Source organism: Oncorhynchus gorbuscha, linkage group LG11 (genome assembly GCF_021184085.1).
Source record: "Oncorhynchus gorbuscha isolate QuinsamMale2020 ecotype Even-year linkage group LG11, OgorEven_v1.0, whole genome shotgun sequence".
Lineage (NCBI taxonomy): Eukaryota > Metazoa > Chordata > Actinopteri > Salmoniformes > Salmonidae > Oncorhynchus > Oncorhynchus gorbuscha.
Window position 1 is genome coordinate 80,237,761 of NC_060183.1, and position 10,947 is coordinate 80,248,707.

The window sequence follows — 10,947 nt, forward strand, 5'->3', positions numbered from 1 at the left end:
TCTCTGCTTTTACCTTTCACAGATTTGCTTATGTTGTCGTGAGAAGCTCACTATCTCCTTTACCAATAGTCTGCCTGACCTATTGGAATCCTTTACCAATAGTCTGCCTGACCTATTGGAATCCTTTACCAATAGTCTGCCTGACCTATTGGAATCCTTTACCAATAGTCTGCCTGACCTATTGGAATCCTTTACCAATAGTCTGCCTGACCTATTGGAATCCTTTACCAATAGTCTGCCTGACCTATTGCCTGACCTATAGTCTGCCTGACCTATTGAAATAGAGAACAAAAAGGATTGCCTTCCCTTTTCGACCAATCTCTGTATTTTGTGTACATTTCAGATCTGTCGTGCCGGCTGGTTAGCCCTTTTTGGGTCAGTGAACACTACCTGTAGTTCACACCACGCTTGGTTAGCTTTCCTGACTGACAGTTCATGACAATATTTACACACAGAGCAACAAATGTCTTCCTACGCTTTGTATCAGCAATGGTGAACATGAGTGGAATAACCTAATTTGTTCCATTCGGTCGCGTTGGCAGGCGTAAGACAAACAACGGCCTGATTGCCAAACACTTGATCGTAAAAGAAGTCCTGCTTCCTCGCACCACCACCACCAACAGACGCCTCATCATTTGCGTCCGCTCAGGTGGAAGTTACAGACCGAGACAGATGTCAATAGCTTTCCACCCGACGAAACCTGTCGCTTGACAACGTTTGGTTTGGCGTCACTGACAAACAATTCCTGGGCGAGGCCAAGTTCAGACACCAAGGTGAGCAGAGATGGTTACAACACCTCTCTTTGTATCAGCTTGACAGAAATAGCATATGACAGAATATGTGAGGATTTGATAATGATATGGGAGGACAAGGTTACTCAGCAACGAGGTTACTCAAGAGTGGACTGGTTGTAGGGCTCGGTAACATGCAACTGAGCTGTCCATCAATTGTATACCTTTTTTTCCCCTGCTTTTTTAAATAACCTTTATTTAACAAGGCAGGTCAACAAAGAACCATTTCTTATTTACAATGACGGCCTAGCGATACCTTCCACATGAAGTAGGTAGCATACTGGTTGCTTGTCTGCCACTACTCACTACTGACAACGTGGCTTCTATTCCTTAGGACTAACCAGCCACAACAAGTAAGGTTAAAGACATGCCCGATGTTTAAAGAGGCCCTGAGGGATTGTCTCGGACCAGTTCTCTCATCACCAATCCTAACCTGAAATATCAATCTGAATCCAAGAAACATCTACAAAAAAAAATGGTGTGAATTGTAGAAATCAACCAACACTGATATGATCAGTGATACTTAACATGAGTGAAAGCATCTGGACTTTGTCCCCATTCGGGAAGTGTTCATTCTGCAGTGTTCGTGTCAGTAACAGGAAATGGTAAGCCTCACGCTCAGCATGAAATACATAGTATCTTCTCCAGGGTGTACCTCAGGGCCCAGCATCAGTATGGCTGTCGAAGGCTTGATGGTATGGAGCAAGTGTCAGTAGGTACACAGTACAAGAAGAACTTTTCTCTCGTATTTCTCTCTCCTTATCGCATTATGCCGACCTGACAGTCACAGGTGTGAGAAAAAGAAGCCGTCAATCTGGCAGCCTGTCACTCAGGCATGATATAACTCTGTTCCGTGGTCTACTCACCTGAAACCACTGTCACAGAAGACCATCCATTGGCTGAGCCTGTGCAAGGGAAGACAATTTCTTAACCTCTGGTATGCGCTCTTTCCTTCAGTCAAATTACTGTCATACTTTTCCTCACCTTTGAGAAAGAGTCTACAATGATTGATTGGTAATGCCTGAGCCAGACGAATGGCTGCCACAGGGCAGGTAGTTACACACGCTCTCCGTGTTTCATCTCACTGAATCCTTGAAGCTTTCATGCTGATGACCCTGGTCACTCTTGAGAGTTTGTCTCTTATTTTCCTTTCTTGCAAGTGTACACAAAACACTAGGAAGAACCTGACAGCATTCTCTGAATAGCGAGGCAGGATGGTTAAAGATGCCTGAGTGGGGGTTCATTTGGGCACTTTGAAGGGTGTCCCTCACTAATCAAGTCTAATAAGCTCTCTGTCATTAGTGGGGTGGATGAGACTTCTGACTTTGCCCTGAGGATAAGGGTCAGACTTAACAAACTGAGGATAAGGGCCAGACTTAACAAACAGAGGATAAGGGCCAGACTTAACAAACAGAGGATAAGGGTCAGACTTAACAAACTGAGGATAAAGGTCAGACTTAACAAACTGAGGATAAGGGCCAGACTTAACAAACAGAGGATAAGGGCCAGACTTAACAAACAGAGGATAAGGGCCAGACTTAACAAACTGAGGATAAGGGCCAGATTTAACAAACTGAGGATAAGGGCCAGACTTAACAAACAGAGGACAACCAGACTTAACAAACTGAGGATAAGGACCAGATAAACAAACTGAGGATAAGGGCCAGACTTAACAAACTGAGGATAAGGGCCAGACTTAACAAACTGAGGATAAGGGCCAGACTTAACAAACTTTTTTTAATGTTCCGATTTAAAAACTTCTCAAACTTAACAAACTGAGGAAAGGGCCAGAAACAAACTGAGGATAACAGACTTAACAAACTGTGATTCCTCATTTCAAACTGAGGATGTCAGTGTGACATGTTTGGCCTACATCAAATTTATATCTGAATGTTCTTAACAAACTGAGGATAAGGGCCAGACTTAACAAACTGCTGAATGCGCCAGACTTAACAAACTGAGGATGGTGAGTTAACAAACAGAGGAAATGGCCTGACTTAACAAATGGGATAAGGCCCCCAGGTTTGCTGAGTGTGAAATCTAGAACATTTATAATTTTTTTAATGTTCCGTTGAAAAACTTTCTCCCCATACAATGAAATGCCACTAATTAGAGCACTTGGACAAAGTGCTTTAGAAAATCCAAGTTATTATTATCCAGGTTGCATGGTAAGCACATTGCAGTAGTTGAGATAATGACACCAACCTGTTTTCGGTTGTGTTGAGGGACTGCGTTGATGTAATACTGATTGTATTGTCCAGGTTGGGGGACTTGTTGATGTGGTACTGATTGTATTGTGTGTTGAGGGACTGCGTTGATGTAATACTGATTGTATTGTGTGTTGGGGGACTGTGTTGATGTGGTACTGATTGTATTGTGTGTTGGGGGACTGTGTTGACGTGGTACTGATTGTATTGTGTGTTGGGGGACTGTGTTGATGTGGTACTGGTTGTATTGTGTGTTGGGGGACTGTGTTGACGTGGTACTGATTGTATTGTGTGTTGGGGGACTGTGTTGACGTGGTACTGATTGTATTGTGTGTTGGGGGACTGTGTTGCCGTGGTACTGATTGTATTGTGTGTTGGGGGACTGTGTTGACGTGGTACTGATTGTATGTTGTCTCCGACATCTCTTTCTTCCGTGTTTGTGTGCTCTTTAATATTTCAACCTCCATCTTGTGATATTATTTGATTTGTCTGCACCTTTAAGATATGACCAAAATTATCGTTTAGACAAAGGGATATAAGACTAACACATTTATAGTACTGTAGATTGTGTTAGAGACCATTTTAATCAACAACAAAAAAATCTGATCTTTCTCGCAGTGACCAGAATTGCACTGTATAAACAAACCAACCACCAAAAACAAACAATGTAATGATATTTTAAGTAGTTATATTTTAGCAATGAAAGCCCACAGAGTAAGGTTCAATGATACAGCTTGAAACTACCAACTGCCCTGCAGTCAAGTAAATCCTGCTGTCTGCTGTGCACGCTGGACTCTAGGGGGGGGGGGGCTTTGTGGGGGGTTTGGAAACCTAGGGCTATAGTGACACGCTAATGTGGAGAGTCCTGACCCCCCTCACCCCTAACACCCTCTAAAGGGCTAGGGACAACCCCACCCTGGTTTAATCGTAAGACATTCACGTCCCCACGGTGCCAAAGGAAACACAGGCTGTCACAAAATGAGAATATGTATATGCGTTATACCAGTAGCTCAATGTGAAATATGGATGTTTTATTCATTATTGATTTCTCTTAATTGTTCTGCTTGGTTTTCTCAGCTGGAAACATAGATCACACTGCCTCGTGGGGGAATTACTGTAATGGTTCAAGATGACTCCATCATGTTGTATAGTCTAACCACGGTGTGATGTCTGGTAGTCGTAACGCAAACAATGCAGATAGATGGATGTCATTTCTGGTTGTGACTCCACATCTTTGAAGTAGAAGTGGTTTAGTAGAAAGGTTATATTAGCATTGTTGACGTAATTTTACCTTTACTTAACCAGGCAAGTCAGTTAAGAACATATTCTTATTTTCAATGACCGCCTGGGAACAGTGGGTTAACTGCCTGTTCAGGGGCAGAACAACAGATTTGTACCTTGTCAGCTCGGGGGTTTGAACTCGCAACCTTCCGGTTACTAGTCCAACGCTCTAACCACTAGGCTAACCTGCCGCTCCAGAGCAATTTATTCAACAGAAAATGGCAATTGCACCACCAAATTCACATTTTTTAAATTAAGTTTGGAATGGGGACCTTCAGGAGAGCTATACCACCCTGCTGGGAAAACGGCAACATGGTGGACACCAGACTCTTTGTGCACAGTTTGGGGAGGTCTGTTTATATGTTAGTATACTGGCCAACCTTTGGCATCACATCTCCTTACAGTCCTACGTTTGGGTTATTAACTTTCCCCTCACTGTCTCGCTTATAATTATTGATAATCTTTTCTGGGGGGAGGTCAAACCTCAACTCCTATTTGCTCCCAAAATCACTTCTGCTTCTGACTCCTTCAATGTCAACAGGGTGGCTATTTTGAATTTAAGTTCCAATACAGATTACAAAAGAAAACAGGGCCAAGATTCAGGCAAGATGGAGTGACAGCCAGTGTCTATGCTGGTTCATGATATGTGCCCTTTGGGTTTCTCCATCGGTGCTGAAGGAGAGTCCCTTGAACGCCCTGGGAAAGAAAACACAGCGCCAGTAACTCAAGCTGGCCCTTGGTCAATAAAGACACACAAGACTGTTTGGCCACACGGACACCTCACACATGGCCCTCAGACCACATAGGAAATTAGCCCAGCCACAATATTTTCAATAGATTACAAGCAATTCCACCTTTTTTTCACTATATCACTGAGCCCTTTGCTCTAAGCCGGTGATTCATTTTCTTAGCCTTAATTTCTCCTTCTCATTCCACCATCATACTAAGCACGGTGTGGACCTCAGGTTGTATGTCAGGCCATGGGTTTATATATATACCAGTCAAAAGTACCAGTCAAACGTTTGGACACACCTGGCAGCAATTGGTTGAAGAGCATGCACTTAGTTTTACTAGCATTTTAAAGCATTTGGAGGCCACGGAAGGAGTGTTGTATGGATTTGAAGCTCTTTTGGAGGTTTGTTAGCACTGTGTCCAAAGAAGGGCCGGATGTATACAGAATGGTGTCGTCTGCGTAGAGGTGGATCAGAGAATCACCAACAGAAAGAGCGACATCATTGATATATACAGAGAAAAGAGTCGTCCCGAGAATTGAACCCTGTGGCACCCCTATAGAGACTGCCAGAGGTCCGGACAACAGACCCTTCGATTTGACACACTGAACTCTGTCTGAGAAGTAGTTGGTGAACCAGGCGATGCAGTCATTAGCCAAGGCTATTGAGTCTGTCAAATAATAGTGAAGACATCTACACTATGAAATAACACATATTGAAGTGTTAAACAAATCAATATATACATATATATATATATACTCAACTGGCCAGCATCCCAGAGTCGCCTCTTCACTGTTAACGTTGAGACTGGTGTTAGGCGGGTACTATTTAATGAAGCGGCCAGTTGAGGACTGGTCCGTCTAAAGAAGGCCAGTTTTATTGCTTCTTTAATCAGACCAACAGTTTTCAGCTGTGCTAACATAATTGCAAAAGGGTTTTCTAACGATCAATTAGCCTTTTAAAATGATAAACTTGGATTAGCTAACACAACGTGCCATTGGAACACAGGAGTGATGGTTGCTGATAATGGGCCTCTTTACACCTATGTAGATATTCCATTAATAATCAGCTACAATAGTCATTCACGACATTAACAATGTCTACACTGTATTTCTGATCAATTTGATGTTATTTTAATGCGCACAAAAAAAATTGCTTTTCTTTCAAAAACAAGGACCTTTCTAAGTGACCCCAAACTGTTGAATGGTAGTGTATAATATTTTTTATGAGTAAAAATTACGAGAGAAAACAAACTAAATCAACTTTAAAGTGTCTAAAACAAAATCGAAACAGTGTAGAAATTTGACCTAAATTTAAAAAATATGGATAGAGGAAACATTTTAGGAAATTTTGACGGCAAGGAAATAGAAAAGAAATTCACTGCGGCCCTCCGAACATCGTTGAAGACCAAATGTGGCCCCCAGACCTCGTTGAAGACCAAATGTGGCCCCCAGACCTCGGTGAAGACCAAATGTGGCCCCCAAACCTCGGTGAAGACCAAATGTGGCCCCCAGACCTCGGTGAAGACCAAATGTGGCCCCCAGACCTCGTTGAAGACCAAATGCAGACCCCGGGGCAAAGTGAGTCTCGTTTAACCCCTGGTTTAACCCATCGTACCCTGTAAACTTAGCCTCGGTGATCCTCCTCAGCCATTGATGATTTTTCAGTGTCATTAGTGCCTACTGGTACATGTCTGTGGAATGCCTGCGATCTGTTTGAAGCCTGAGCCGGCTGACAGGGCCCGGGGGGACGACTCACCGTGGCAACGACCCCAAGGGTTAACGCAAGCCACCGGCGTCCCATGCCTCATGCTCCCTGTCGCCCGGGGCTATGGCCCTGCACTGACGCACGTCTCTGTGTGCTTTTCCCAGAACCCTCACTGCCTGCCGAGGCCAGAGTGGACACATCTCACGGTCAGTCAAATCAGTCGCTACCGGTGAGGCTCAGCTGAGGAGGTCAAAGTTCAGATGGAAAAGAATAGAGCAGAGATCAGTCACTGTTCTGCCATTTTTTTTAAAGTCTTGAAACATGTCATCAACTGTTAAAACAGTACTTCCTCAGACATACACTGACTGTAAAAAATATTAAGAACACCTTCCTAATATTGAGTTGCAATTTTCACCAGGGATGCTGGCCCATGTTGACACCAATGCTTCCCACAATTGTGTCAAGTTTGCTGGATGTCCTTTGGCTGGTGGACCATTCTTGATAAACACGGGAAACTGTTGAGCATGAAAAACCCAGCAGCATTGCAGTTCCTGACACAAACCGGTGCTCCTGGCACCTACTACCTACCATACCCCGTTCAAAAGGCACTTAAATATTTTGTCTTGCCTATTCACCCTCTGAATGGCACTCACACACAATCCATGTCTCAATTGTCTCAAGACTTAACAATCCTTCTTTAACCTGTCTGCTCCCCTTCATCTACACTGAAGTGGATTTAACAAGTGACATCAATAAGGGATGATAGCTTTCACCTAGATTCACCTGCTCAGTCTATGTCACGGAAAGAGCAGCTGTTCTTAATATTTTGTCCACTCAGTACATGGTGCTGATTATTGTTTTACTTTGGTGCAGACAGGACTGCTGTTACAACAGCTCTTCCTTCAACATCGGTCCTTTATTTCTTACCTTTTGATGATGAAAGAAATGGTTGTTGGTTGTTGTGTACTCAATAGAAGATTGTAGGTGACATGTTTTATGGGATTTATGAAAACACACACAGTAGTGTATCTAGTGGTTCATGAGCACAGCTAATTTATGTAGGCCTGTGGTAAATATAACACATCTTACTCAGGTCTCTCAAGCAAGTATTTTAGTCATTACAAAAATTGCTTTATGACAGGGAAACAATGTTTTGAAAACCGCTCTTAGTCGACTCAATGCTATTCCTAGAAAGGGTGTTTTTTAAAAATCTTCTGCTAATTTGATTTGAAAGAGACCGGATGAATGAAAAGATCCAGATAACACCCGTTGTTAAAGTTCTGGCTGCTGTGTACTCTCGTCTTTTTAGCAAACAGAGGCAGGGCTGTTCTCTCTGTCTAAACTTTACCCATGGTTTTACGGAAGCCCGATATAACCACTGAGCAATTATGTCACGAGGGGAAAACAAACATTGCTCCGTTGCTTTCATATCCGTCAAGAGGCTTTTAATGTAAGCCAATTCAGTGATTCAGCTACACTGTGACACTGTCACCTAAACTAGTGATGTCACGTACAGCACATATCCATTATACATGTACAAAGCTTTAAAAAATATGAGGATACTGCTTGAATTAATTTAGCAAATACCAACCTAGAGATAGAAAGAGAGCTAAAATACCAACCTAGAGATGAAAGAGAGCTAAAATACCAACCTAGAGATGAAAGAGAGCTAAAATACCAACCTAGAGATAGAAAGAGAGCTAAAATACCAACCTAGAGATGAAAGAGAGCTAAAATACCAACCTAGAGATGAAAGAGAGCTAAAATACCAACCTAGAGATGAAAGAGAGCTAAAATACCAACCTAGAGATGAAAGAGAGCTAAAATACCAACCTAGAGATGAAAGAGAGCTAAAATACCAACCTAGAGATAGAAAGAGAGCTAAAATACCAACCTAGAGATAGAAAGAGAGCTAAAATACCAACCTAGAGATGAAAGAGAGCTAAAATACCAACCTATAGATAGAAAGAGAGCTAAAATACCAACCTAGAGATGAAAGAGAGCTAAAATACCAACCTAGAGATGAAAGAGAGCTAAAATACCAACCTAGAGATGAAAGAGAGCTAAAATACCAACCTATAGATAGAAAGAGAGCTAAAATACCAACCTAGAGATGAAAGAGAGCTAAAATACCAACCTATAGATAGAAAGAGAGCTAAAATACCAACCTAGAGATAGAAAGAGAGCTAAAATACCAACCTAGAGATGAAAGAGAGCTAAAATACCAACCTAGAGATGAAAGAGAGGTAAAATACCAACCTAGAGATGAAAGAGAGCTAAAATACCAACCTAGAGATGAAAGAGAGCTAAAATACCAACCTAGAGATGAAAGAGAGCTAAAATACCAACCTATAGATAGAAAGAGAGCTAAAATACCAACCTAGAGATGAAAGAGAGCTAAAATACCAACCTAGAGATAGAAAGTGTCATGCAGGTAAAAGAGGACCCAAAAGCGACTTAACAGAAACAGAGTTTATTAAAGTCCAAAACGGAATAACAGAATTCCTCTAGACTTGTAGAGGGGAAACAACTGGAGAAGAGCACAGACTGCAGGTACCAACCTAGAGAGAAAGAGACACCTGCTCACACGCAGCATCTGATGAAGGCACAAAACACGACAGGACAAATACCAAAAAACAGAGACAGGACAGGGCGAAACGCAATCACGGCAACAAGGAACCGACGGGACAGGAACGGATCATAAAGGAATAAATAGGGACTCTAATCAGGGGAAAGGATCGGGAACAGGTGTGGGAAGACTAAATGATGATTAGGGGAATAGGAACAGCTGGGAGCAGGAACGGAACGACAGAGAGAAGAGAGAGCGAGAGAGTGAGAGAGGGAGGGGGAGAGAGAGGGATAGAACCAAACAAGACCAGCAGAGGGAAACGAATAGCATGGGGAGCACAGGGACAAGACATGACAATAAATGACAAACATGACAGAAAGAGAGCTAAAATACCAACCTAGAGATGAAAGAGAGCTACAATACCAACCTAGAGATGAAAGAGAGCTAAAATACCAACCTATAGATAGAAAGAGAGCTAAAATACCAACCTATAGATAGAGAGCTAAAATACCAACCTAGAGATGAAAGAGAGCTAAAATACCAACCTATAGATAGAAAGACAGCTAAAATACCAACCTATAGATAGAAAGAGAGCTAAAATACCAACCTAGAGATGAAAGAGAGCTAAAATACCAACCTATAGATAGAAAGAGAGGTAACATAAAATGCATTGTGTCGGCCTATGCAGGATGGCTGGAATGACCATCCACCTTGGTGTTCTCTCCCAGCCTGCACCTTCTAGTTCCTTGGTGGTGTAGAATCGGACATTGCCTTTGAGTTTTTGGACACAGTGCAGAGAGTTCCTGAAACTTCTGCCAACGTTCAGTGTTAACTGCTAGCCTGTTACGTGACTCGCCAGCCTTGTCACAAGCCTGACTATCACAAGTAGAGTCAGTAGAGTCCAACTGCTTATGACTGCGCTATTTTAGTCTTACGTTGGTTTCAGTTCTCAGGCAGTATAACACACGTGTCAAAAGTCAGACAAGGCAACATTGATTCATAACAATTAGAGCTTTATCATTAGCCATGAAAGCAATGAAAGCTGTGTTTGATCCCTTTTGACAGGTCATGTGACATTTTACAGGTAATTGTAATGAAATAAACTGCAAACTACAGTAGCAACTACACAGTTAGGTTCCTAATCAGTCTAGTTTTTGAAAACGACATTTGATGCATGGTTAATTTGTAAAACGTTGTTGTTTTTTGGTTCCCCTTGAATGCCTCTGTGATGTGTTTTTTTTTTGGTAAATAACAGTTGTAACAGTGTATTACAAAGCCTTGTGCAGCTCAATAATCTCACACGATCAATACTGAGCTTCAGAACGCAGAGGTGAACAATCAACTGGCTGTTCAATTATTTAGCCTCTATCCCCTCCCCTCGGTCCTCACGGAATTCTGCCTAATCTCCGAACATTCCCTATTGAATTCCAAACGGACACTCCCAATACCATTCCGACTGTCATAACAATGACAGGCCTAATAACGTTTCCATTGACAGAGGGAATGTATATGAGCTGATATTAGTGTGAGGTGACCTCTGGTGTGTCAAGCACACAGCACCCATGTCATGTCATTGACCTGATAACCGGTGACAACGCCCAAATATACGAGGGTGACCACTACCATTGTCATCTATCATTTGATGCTATCTCATACATTTA